Source organism: Schistocerca nitens, chromosome 1, assembly GCF_023898315.1.
Source record: "Schistocerca nitens isolate TAMUIC-IGC-003100 chromosome 1, iqSchNite1.1, whole genome shotgun sequence".
Classification (NCBI taxonomy): Eukaryota; Metazoa; Arthropoda; class Insecta; order Orthoptera; family Acrididae; genus Schistocerca; species Schistocerca nitens.
This window is the reverse complement of record NC_064614.1, coordinates 572905195-572917618: the sequence shown is the minus strand read 5'-3', so window position 1 is coordinate 572917618 and position 12424 is coordinate 572905195. Positions and strand designations below refer to the sequence as shown.

General features: G+C 42.6%; 1 protein-coding gene across 4 annotated transcripts in view; it reads left to right on the top strand.

The window, feature by feature from the left end:
- The window catches only part of LOC126255078 (adenomatous polyposis coli protein-like), a 507167-nt gene that overhangs the window by 473147 nt on the left and 21596 nt on the right, over positions 1 to 12424 (top strand). The gene's annotated exons all lie outside the window — the stretch shown is intronic.

Below are 12424 nucleotides of genomic sequence, written 5' to 3'. Positions count from 1 at the left end.
GAAAACGGCGGGGTTTCTGCATTTGAAATAAGCATCTGCATCGTTCATTGCGTGCATAAAGCGTACTAAATAGTAGTACGGTATCTCGATGCGTAAAAGGGCATGTGACTGACTGAAAGGGTTCGGCTTTGAATCCCAGATGGTCCTAGGCTTTTCAGTTTTTCCAAGGAATTGATTAGTACTTCATCTTTGGCAGTGGTTCGTGAGCGTAACATAAATTTCTCTGTGGACCGTGAGTCACTTCACTTTAAACTGTGTGTTACCCTACAACTGGCTGGTTAGCTCCGTTCAGACCGAAAAAGAGTAAGGATTCGCAAACTCTATTAGAAGTATCCTTGGTAAAGCAATGGTGTGAAGACAAAGTGCTAGGTTGACAAGTAGAATATATCGAGTACTAATGAGTTACATTCTAGGCAGATAGGCCTTAATTATGGCACAAAAATGCAGATTATGATCTAATTAAAACAATTGGACGATGAGGCACGATACTATCCCTTTCACATGTACGTGAAACGTTTTTCAGGGTAATTAGTAATGAATTTATGCCATTCTTCGAAAACAGCGATCTCAAACTGCGTAAGGTTGTGGAAGGTGCTGGCCGAACTGCAGTACGTATTATAAGCAGATTCTAAACATGTCCGTTACAGTTCATATCTGTGGAGCGCGCTAGTCTGGGTTTTTAGTGATACATTTACTTTATTCAACTCCATTGCTCCATTGGAACGTTGAGGAAAATGTTAACAGTGTAAGGCAGACTAAAACGCCGGACATTTTCCCACGCCTTGGAGAAGTCAAAGAACACCTTCTGATGACATGCAGAGATTATTATCCCCGCCAGTACTGATTTCTGCGGACACACACACTCCGCTGCCACTATCATCTAATGGAATATTGTTTTGTTTTCCATGTTATTCTCAGATACAAAAGCAATGCGTGTGAGACTCAACATTAAATCGTGTTTTTTCTGTGTGTGTGTGTGTGTGTGTGTGTGTGTGTGTGTGTGTGTGTGTGTGTGTGTGTTGAGCGTCCTCCACCTTGTGTTCCCCCCATGTACTAATTGTTTCTTTGTTTTAAGTGTAGACAGTAGTAATAAGGAACATCTGCCACAAGAATGCAAAATGCCAAAATAGCGCTAGTCAGAGATACTTTAGGTACGCATGTAATGACATTTCATTATTGACTGAGATAATGTTTCTGCACTTTTTGCTATTACAATGCTGAATTGCTCAACGAAATGAAGAACTAGGCCTGGTAGCTGATACCTGTGAACCTCGAACGCCAGCGGTGACCTGTGTTCTTATTGATTAGTGATCGCAATATCTGTCGACCACGTATAGTTGGAGCAGTTTATACATTAATAAAACAACAAGGTGCCAAACAATCGATCGTCAGTCATTTTAAATTCCTTACGAAAAATTATTTTTGACCCTCTTTGCATTCAGTTATTAACTGTCAGCATGAAAAGTTCATGAATCAACAAATACAGCAAACATCGATTTAACATAAACATTGTGTCACAGTCTAGGATAAGAAGCCACAAGCTATTGTCCGTCTGCCTGTGGAAGAAAACTCGACTTTTTACGCAACGGCGCTCGCATTGTGTTATCACCAGTGATGACGCGAGTGGCGACGTAGTTGCGGTGAGTTGGTCGACCTTGAAGAGAATGCTTCCCCCCCCCCCCTCTCTCTCTCTCTCTCTCTCTCTCTCTCTCTCTCTCTCTCTCTCTCCCCCCTCTCCCTCCCTCCCTCCCTCCCTCCCTCCCCCGCCTTTGCCCACTCCTCCAAGAAGCGAGCGCTAATCGCTAGCCCCACTACTCGGACCTGCCTTCCAGAGAACCTCACTAGTGTTGCGTGTATTGCCTGATCACGTGACACGGCGGCCTTACGCAACACTTAGCGCCTCGCGCTGATCCTGCTGGGCAACGTCTACGTGTCTGGCTTCCACTCGGACTGACAGAACACAACGCCCAACCTTAGAGGACACGAAGCAGTCACACGTTCAGATCGACCAGTACATATTTTTCTTCGGTGCTTCTATTGCGAAATGATATCCTACTGTTTGCCAATGGACTTCCGCCTACAGTCTCCAAACCAGTAGGTATCGGGGCACGTCCACTATAATACGAGATATGTTTACATCATCTAAAAAAGCAGGTAGGTCTGTTGGGAGCACCGTGCTCCAAGACAGAGATTTGATTGAAATCTTTTAAATGGAAGGAAAGGAGAAACGTTCTTAGTCGCAAATTGCGTACCTTAGAACACCTCTTCAAAATAACTTGTATTAACCAAGGAAAACTACTTCATCGATGACATCAAAATGCAGTTTTGGCTGTCAAATACCAAGCCCTACGAGAAAGCACGCCAAACCCTCTCCGAGAAGTGAAGAACCATCTGGCCCGATTTCTACTCCACAGACGCCATAATGACTATAATGCCGGCCGAAGTGGCCGTGCGGTTAAAGGCGCTGAAGTCTGGAACCGCAAGACCGATACGGTCGCAGGTTCGAATCCTGCCTCGGGCATGGATGTTTGTGATGTCCTTAGGTTAGTTAGGTTTAACTAGTTCTAAGTTCTAGGGGACTAATGACCTCAGCAGTTGAGTCCCATAGTGCTCAGAGCCATTTGAACCATTTGACTATAATGACGGACGAATGGAAACAAACAAGCTACAAGCAACGACACGTAGTAACGCGTTACGCCACACATGGATTTCACCATAAACTCTGCCCAAACGAGAGATTTCACCAGCCGAACGAAGACTGTGTTAGTGATTTGTGTAAGAAACATTGTGAGATATACCACGTTCGAAACTGCAAAATGAAAACCTCAATTACAATACTGGCTCTGGAATAACTATTAATTTGTAATTTCTCTTTGCACATTGTGCGCTTTTCAATTAATAATAAAACTGAATGTAACCTAGAAGATAAATTTGCTTTTATTAACTAAACCTGCTATGTGGTGCAGGCTAATTAGAGCGAAACCATAGATCAGCGTTGCAAATATCATCTTCAGGCATAAGCTTTGAGATATCAAACACTAAAACAAATAAGTAAATAAACTCCATGCCCATCAAAGGCTAGCGGAAGCCTTCGCATTCAGCAGCTTCCATATCAGCACGGCTGCTGAAGAAATGGTACAAGCTCATTTAGCCGGAGAAGATTGAATTGAGCCTCAATGTTTACACCTCGCCAACCAGAAAAGTCCGAGGTGGTCGCTGGAAAAATAACCAAGGATCTTGGCATAAGTATCCAATAAGGGAAGGCAATCATATACAGGTTGTCCAGGAGGAATGGTAAATATCCAGGGGGTATGACAGGAATGATCACTCGAAGTTAAAAATCTAGGAAACTTGGGCTCTAAAACGCATATCTTAAGAGCTGTGAGCACTTCTTCGTCTTCGGTACTGACATACATCTCTTCTACTGAACAAAGAAGTCCTCCAGGGACTCCCTGTATAGACAAGCGGCTTAAAGCGTCTATCATTTATTCGGTAAGTGGTAGCAGATAATCAAAGATAAGAGATTAAAAACGTTAGGCCTTCTAAACAATCATGAGCAATGGTAACGGGTCATGTCCTGTCTTTCTGAAGGGAGATACGCATAGGAACGATCATTTTCGTTCACCTCTTTATTGACAAATCTCACCTATCAGCCACACTGGTCAAGACTTAGCATTGTATTGTGCATAGTGTAGCTATCAATGTAACTAAAGTGTAAGCGAGTGGAGACACAGTTTTCTTGGGAAAGTTTTAAATGTTTATTTTCACTTTTTCATATGTAATGATACTCTGTTTTAAAAGTGACAGTTTTTCTAACCCCGAAAAATGTAATATGGACTTAAAATGCTGTGCTTGAATTTTTAAGTACCGCGACATAAATCCTGATTATATTGCTTGCATGTATGTTTTATGAAGGTAGCCTGCATCGGTTCATGCAAATTCTGAGCGTATCATTGTTAACTACACTGCTGGCCACCGTAAATGCAACACCCTGAAGGAAGCATCCGAATCAAGTGAAATTTACACCATGGGTTTGCAGCGATGAGATATGCAACTGATTAGAATTTCAGCGCAGACGCACATGACGCGCGCCTGTGGCGCCACCTCATAGCGCCATTTAAGGCTTAGGCTTGGCGATTTCGACGAGTGTACGTTCGGCACGTGTGTTTACCTTGTGGTTCTTTCACAAGACAATCAGTTATGCCTCGTAGACAACAGCGAACATCTTTTGATCAAGTATCAGAGTTCGACAGAGGAAGGATAGTGGCTTACCGAGATTGTGGATTATCATACAGAGAAATCGCTAGTCGTGTTGGACGAAACCAAACAACTGTAATGCGGATATGTGACCGTTGGATGCAGGAGGGTACGACGGACCGACGTGGTCGATCGCATTCACCTCGGTGCACCACTGCACGTGCTGATAGGCAAATTGTGCGCATGGCAGTGACGGATCGCTCAGTGACATCCCGAACCATAGCACAGCACATTGCGTCTGTAACGCATCATCCAGTGTCTGCGCGTACCATTCGACGCTGTTTACAGCAGAGTGGTCTGTCCGCAAGACGTCCATTGCTTCGTCTACCATTGACGCAGAACCACAGACGTCTCCGTCGCCAATGGTGTGATGACAGACGGATGTGGACGGCAGAATGGAATGACGTTGTCCTTACTGACGAGGCACGCTTCTGTCTGCAGCACCACGATGGTCGGATTCGAGTGTGGAGACACCGTGGAGAGAGGATGCTGGACAGCTGCATTATGCACCGCCACACTGGTCTTGCACCGGGTATTATGGTTGGGACGGTATTGGATATTACTCTTGCACGCCTCTAGTACGCATTGCCGGTACTTTAAATAGCCGGCGCTACATATCCGAGGTGCTGGAGCCAGTTGTCCTTCCTTACCTTCAGGGCTCGGCCACAGCCATATTTCAACAGGATAATGCGCGACCACACGTGGCACGCATTGTCCAAAGGTTCTTCGTCAATAACCAGACTGAATTGCTTCCCTGGCCGGCTCGCTCTCCGGATCTTTCGCCGATAGAAAACATGTGATCCATGGTTGCTCAACGAGTGACCCAGATTACATCCCCAGCTGCCACACCAGATGATCTTTGGCAACGTGTGGAAGCTGCTTGGGCTGCTGTACCCCAGGAACACATCCAACGTCTCTTTGACTCAATGCCGAGACGTGTGGCAGCGGTGATCTCCAACAATGGCGGCTACTCTGGCTACTGATTCTGGCAGCAACCACATGTCACAGACGTCTGTAAACGTAATCATTTGATACTTGGTCAACATGTTATCTACAAAATAACTTTTGTTGTGCTACCTCTTGTCTTTCCTGATGTTGCATTTACGGTGGCCAGCAGTGTATTATTTGAAACATAACGTGGGAGAAGGGTCGCATTTCACTGGGCATTTAGCACACAATTTGTTTAGTACTTCAGGAATTGGTATATATCACAGAAGACTTAGGCCAGTTAAAGTTCACTATGGGACTCAAACTAAGAAAGTTTGATATTTTTCTTTCCTGTTCATTCGAAAGCACTTGGACCCCTCCTTAAACAAATCTTCGCCAACTGCACTTGAAGCGTGAATCTTTTAAAATGAGTATTGCGCGATTCGCGACAGGTCTGCCTAATCGATATGATAACGACTTCATGTATGTAGAGAGATAACGATGAAGAGCTGAGGGAGACATGACGTTCGTCTCAGGAAAATCTGTTGGCGACGTTCCGAGAGCTGCGAAACGATGTTTACTGCCTTTGTCCTATCTGTCTAGCGGCCTTAAAGACAAAATTCAGGTCAAAGCTCGAGATGACGTGAGGAGCTGTTGCACGACGTAGTTGTTTAGTACCACATGGGTACCTGTCAGCTGAGCAGTTCGTGATAGCTATCAGTCAGCAGCGTCGTGGAATGGCTCCTTAGGTCATCCAGAGCCTTGATCCGAGTATGGTCTTAAAGAAAGAAACCGATAAATAGAATTCAGAATAAAACTTTTTTTCGGGCTGGACAACTGCTTCTATTTTTAAAAAATCCTTGATAAACATTTCAGACATCTACAGACTATTTTTATTAAAGATCTTGAAAGATTAATTACCATAATTATTGAAACTAGGTGCTTAATTCTTCACTTATTTCGCCCATAGATTGTATCGTAAGAACCGATAATGCAATTGTTTCTGCAAAACGCGCCTTCCTCTGAATCACATGGTACCAGCAGATCTATAACCAAAACGGATAGGCATGAACGTAGAGATGTCTTGTTCCTGAGCGATTCGCGAGTGTCGCAGTGGAGAAAATTTATGTACGGGATCTATGCTATCGCCTTTCTGTATCGCATACCACACAGTTTTAGTAATATATGAATTGTAAATTTTCTGTTAAATTAATTTTTTTCCATGTATTGAAGCCAGAAGCAATCAAATGGAAAGGGTGCAAGAAATAATTAATTTCCGGAAGATGAAATCGGCTGCCTTTCCATCTAGTTCGGAAGGCTGTTGTCATTATGACGAAATTATATTGTGGCCATTATAAAGTGTTTAGTAGGCATTTTAGTAACTGTACCCTGAAGTCGGTTTTAATACACACACAGTGAAAGATGTAACATATCTTTACATATGACACTTCACTGAGACTGAGTTCATGAAGCTACTAATATTCTGCACCTGAACGAGATGAGAATCCCCCACAAACTTCTGCTTCATTAGAGAGACAATGAGAAGAGGGAAAGGCAGACGGCAGAAGGAAGAGGACCAGGCCAGCGGCAGGAGCGGGGTCTGCGGGGTTGGGGCTATTGATTCACAGCGGCGCGTCCCAGCTGCCCCAACACCGCCCTGCATTTCTCTCGCTGCACGCGTCGCCGCAGCATAATCACTCTCGTCTCTTCCGCCCACATCGCTCTTCGTACTCTCTTGTCAGTGACCTTGCCGTGTCGCGCACGTTACGTGAACGGCGTGTGCCCCATAAGCTCAGCTTCAAAGCGTACCGCTATGTACTTCGTGAGGTACCAGCAAGGTGAATGTGATTCCTTCTTACAAGCTTTCTCGAGCTCTACAGAGATGTTTGCGGGGCAGTTTTATTTGATGAATACCGTGTCTCCGGTGGCTATCAAAAATCTTATTTTCCTAAAAGCTCGACGAACAAATCCATAAAATTGTCCTTGAACTGGTCTTCTTAAGATTCATAGAAGATATACCTCTGCTAATTCGTGGGATTACGTGGTTTTAGCGTCCGATGTCTTTATAATCTGCACCTTTTGCTAGCGACAGGTTTTGCATTGTTTTGGTAACAGTGGATTGATCACGGTGACACTTTCCCGTGTAGCTCGGTTGCCTGATGGATATGACAGCAATTGACTGACCGTCGCTGAAGACCGTTTCGTCGACGAAACGCTAAACCCTCATCAGCCTTCATTTTCTAATACACCATTCTTCAAAGAGCCACGAGCCATCGCTGAAGTTCTGCACCAGTACCTCGGGCTATTTCATTTCGCGCGTCAGCGTACAGTCTGTCGGCCGATAGTTCGTACAGATGATCTGAAGAACTAGTTTTTTGCAGTAATGGAACAGATGGTGAACAGTAATCTAATAGCGTACATGCTTAGTTTGGGTGTTGCCTGTTCAGGTTACGTTCACTTTGGTGAGCTTGATGACTTTAGCCCTCGCGACATAATGACTAATTCATTTTATTTTCACCGCGGAAATCGGTCTCGGTTACACACATGTGGCGCACCTAACATATAACCGTAAACTTACTTGATACATAGCTAACGAAGGCCATGACTTCCTTACAGCAGACTTTCAGCTGCCATCACCGAAGAACCTATGACACAACTAGGTGCAACTCGTACTTGCCATGTAGAGACAGTCACTATAGAAATGTTTAGGAGCGCTGTTGACGCGACATACAGTTGGGCGAATGAAATATTACACTTGCTTACCGTCCATACATCATAAATATTGCCAGTTCGTCGTCGTCTTCTTCTTCTTCTTCTTCTTCTTCTTCTTGTTATTGTTATTATCATTATCTCCCTACGTGCCTAGAAGTATCCGGGAACCACTACAGAGGGGAAGATAAAGCTACAACTCCTAGCCTACGGATATGATTGACAGGAAAGGCCAGAGCAGTCCTATGTAGCTCAAATACTTTACTCGGTTACAAGTAATTAGAGACTGTCCACCACAGTGTGGGAGATATCAGCCATCGTAAACATGGTAGCCTCACCTATTTCAGGTTGCATTCTTACGAAGAATTGGAACAACACATAAACAGCATGAATATCAACTAATACTCGACGGACTTTGGAATAAAATATAGCACTGTCATTATAGCAAACTGGCAAACACTTAACAATATTATGTTTTACTAACACTGTGGCTATTTGACATTAGGGACATGAACTTGTTGTTGTGGGTACTTTCGTAAGCCTGACACTGGACGCGATTTACGTAGTGATTATGCTTTATGGACCCCACAGCCCACACGGAACGCCAGGCATCTAGTGATCCTCGTGTCGTAATACACGTTTTTAATTATTGTTAGCAAAAGACTGCGGAAGGTAAACCAACTACAAATAATTTTATGATGCTGGAAACAGATTACATGAGAGCTTATTCATTTTACAATAGAAATATGGTTTAACAAGTCATTGTAGTACATTAAGTCATGGCCTTCGTTAGCTATGTATCAAGTAAGTTTACGGTTATATGTTAGGTGCGCCACATGTGTGTAACCGAGACCGATTTCCGCGGTGAAAATAAAATGAATTAGTCATTATGTCGCGAGGGCTAAAGTCATCAAGCTCACCAAAGTGAACGTAACCTGAACAGGCAACACCCAAACTAAGCATGTACGCTATTGATTCACAGCGGCGCGTCCCAGCTGCCCCAACACCGCCCTGCATTTCTCTCGCTGCACGCGTCGCCGCAGCATAATCACTCTCCTCTCTTCCGCCCACATCGCTCTTCGTACTCTCTTGTCAGTGACCTTGCCGTGTCGCGCACGTTACGTGAACGGCGTGTGCCCCATAAGCTCAGCTTCAAAGCGTACCGCTATGTACTTCGTGAGGTACCAGCAAGGTGAATGTGATTCCTTCTTACAAGCTTTCTCGAGCTCTACAGAGATGTTTGCGGGGCAGTTTTATTTGATGAATACCGTGTCTCCGGTGGCTATCAAAAATCTTATTTTCCTAAAAGCTCGACGAACAAATCCATAAAATTGTCCTTGAACTGGTCTTCTTAAGATTCATAGAAGATATACCTCTGCTAATTCGTGGGATTACGTGGTTTTAGCGTCCGATGTCTTTATAATCTGCACCTTTTGCTAGCGACAGGTTTTGCATTGTTTTGGTAACAGTGGATTGATCACGGTGACACTTTCCCGTGTAGCTCGGTTGCCTGATGGATATGACAGCAATTGACTGACCGTCGCTGAAGACCGTTTCGTCGACGAAACGCTAAACCTTACGTTGAAGACTCCCTAGATGATGCCCAATGTGGATTTAGACCTAACAGATCGACTATTGACAATATATATGTCCTAAGGATGTTGGGTGAAAAGAAATATGAATTCAATCAAAATGTACATATGCTTTTCATTGATTTTAAAATAGCTTTTGACAGTATCAACAGGGAATATTTATGGAAGTGCATGAGGCAGATTGGCATCCCTAACAAATTGATAAATTTAATAAAATCTTGCACTTTAAACTCAAAATACAAAATAAAAGTAGCCAGCAAACTTTCTGAAGACTTTGAGGTTAAAACTGGAGTCAAACAAGGGGATTCACTCTCACCAGTTCTTTTTAACATAGTAATCAATAGAATAATTCAAAAAGTAAAGCTACTACAAATTGGAGCACAACTGGAAAGCAAAATTAATATTGTAGCATACGCTGATGACATTGCATTATTATCTGACAGTGAGAATGATTTGAAGCTTCTTACAGCACAATTAATTAAAGCCACAAATGGCACAGGCCTCCAGCTGAATACAGACAAAACAATGTACTTTATCTTATCCCGCTATCCATCAAATAATAATGTACTGCAAATTAATAACACAGCTTTCACAAAGACAAATGAATTTAATTACCTTGGTACAATAGTAACCTCTGACAACTCCATAAAAATTGAAATAGAATCACGAATTCAGAAGGCTAACAAATGCTACTATAGTCTCTTGACAGTTTTCAAAAGCAAGTTAATTTCTAGGAACACCAAACTACAAGTATACAAATCATTGATTATACCAGTACTCACCTATGGATCTGAAACCTGGACTCTCACAAAAAAAGAGGAAAACAGATTAAGAGTATTTGAACGAAAAATTTTGAGAAAAATATTTGGACCCATAAGAGATAGGATCAGTGATGAATGGAGATTGCTAAATAACAATGAAATTTACAAATTATATAAAGACTCCGATATAGTGGCCAAAATTAAAGCCAAAAGACTGAAATGGATAGGGCATGTCATCAGAGCACCACCAAACAGGACCATCAAGAAAGTGACTGAAGAGATTCCCACCGGAAGACGACCTCTTGGACGCCCACGCATGAGATACTTGGACAATATTCAAGACGATCTCAGAAAACTAGGACATGACAGACAGTGGCAAATTACTTGTAAAGACAGAGCAAAGTGGTTCAACATTGTCCATTCTGCAGCAAAAAGCCTTCATGGATTGTAATGCTTAATAATAATAATAATAATAATAATAATAATAATAATAATAATAATTGTAGTACTTGCTTCTGTTCACAGTGGACATGACAGGCAAAAAATATTTATTGAATTAAGAGTAGCAATTAGAAAAATAAGTATAAAGTAAAGTTAATGAAAAATGACCAACACACAAAAAAGAAATCTTAGAAATGATCACAGGCTGCAAAGAGATAAATCACGGCAACGAAGGAAACGTCCGATTTTTGAGAATGTATGGCGCACAGAGTGCAACAAACTGCGCTGTCCCTGCATCTTAATTTGAAAGTTGTAGTGGTAATATCCCTTTCAGTATTTCCAAGGAAACATTTATAGCTCTAGTGTGCAAAAAGGTTAAGTATCCTTGCAGACACCACAGAAAGCATAACATTTTTTTTCGGAATTGCGTTTGTTCTGGGCAGTATTCAGTTTAACTTTTTCGTTAGTATTCTAGTAGTGCTGCCGTATGTAGATATAAAGATGACCAGCTGCAGACTTTGTTTTCCCTGTTTCATCGCCGCTCCTGTGCTGGGTACAGGAAACTACTCGTGGGATGTGGCACGGCCCAAGGTCGGCTGTAGGACGTGTTACGTTACGCGAGTCGGCGGCTGCTGCTGCTGCGTCGCACAGCTTCGCATTTCACGCCTGACGAGGCACGTGCCGTTAAACAGCAGAGCTTACGCGCGCTGCGAGCGACTCCTGTTAAAAGCTTCCGTCACTGGCACTTCGTATGGAATCAGTTTTACACAAATGCGTGGAGACGGAACTGAATTTAAACATAGTCTGTCCTTGCGTTAAAAGCTACGCGCCACTTCCTTGTCCTGTTAGCACCCTTGGCATCGGGGCACTAAGAGGGTGATTTCTTCTTGATGACTTCAAAGGTGAATGTAGCAGAGCTTCGACTTACAATGTCAACTGGGGTGCTACATGCAGAAACTTTACCAAAGATATTCGGCGCAGATAACGTCCTTGTGTAAAATTTATGCGTAAAATAATTGTAAAATGGCCCACGGTATTTATAGTTTGTTAAAGCAGAGTCCATTCATTCATTCATTCATTCATTCATTCTTCTTTCCAAGAATACTTGGTTGCTGCTGTTTCTTCCTACTCTCTTAAGTACTTTTCTCATCCAGCATTTAAAATATTGATACACTACTGAATGCGTTTCATTAATAAATTTCACTGTGGCAGTAGCTATCCGTACAGTTCATTTTGAAAACAAGGTTAATGATTTCTACAATAAATAATTAATGCTAAATAAGTGAATCGTCTTAGGAGAATTTATTTAAATAATTTTTGTTCAGTGTGGAATGTATCTGTGCTGAACAGAGTGAGGGAGTCACTTTGTAAATATGAGAAAAAGGAAACGAAAAGCTGAAATCCCAGTAGGGAATTCTGAATGTACCGTGACAGAGAAGCTAAGAATTGATGTGCCATTACATTTCACTATGATAACGTTGCAAAGCTGGTCTTGCTTTTCCTGAGTCACTTAATGACTGGCGTACTTTTGTGTATAAGACAATATTATATGCATAAGATATTGTATTTAGCTTTACTGCTTCTCGCCGACAGTCGTTTTTCACCACACTCAACTGTTAAATGGACGCCCGTACAAGGCAAACTTCAGGGGTAGTTAGCTCGTCCTCATTCAAAAGATGCCAGGATAGTTCAGTCTATCTGTAATGTTCAAACATTTCAGCACTGGTTTCGTACTCA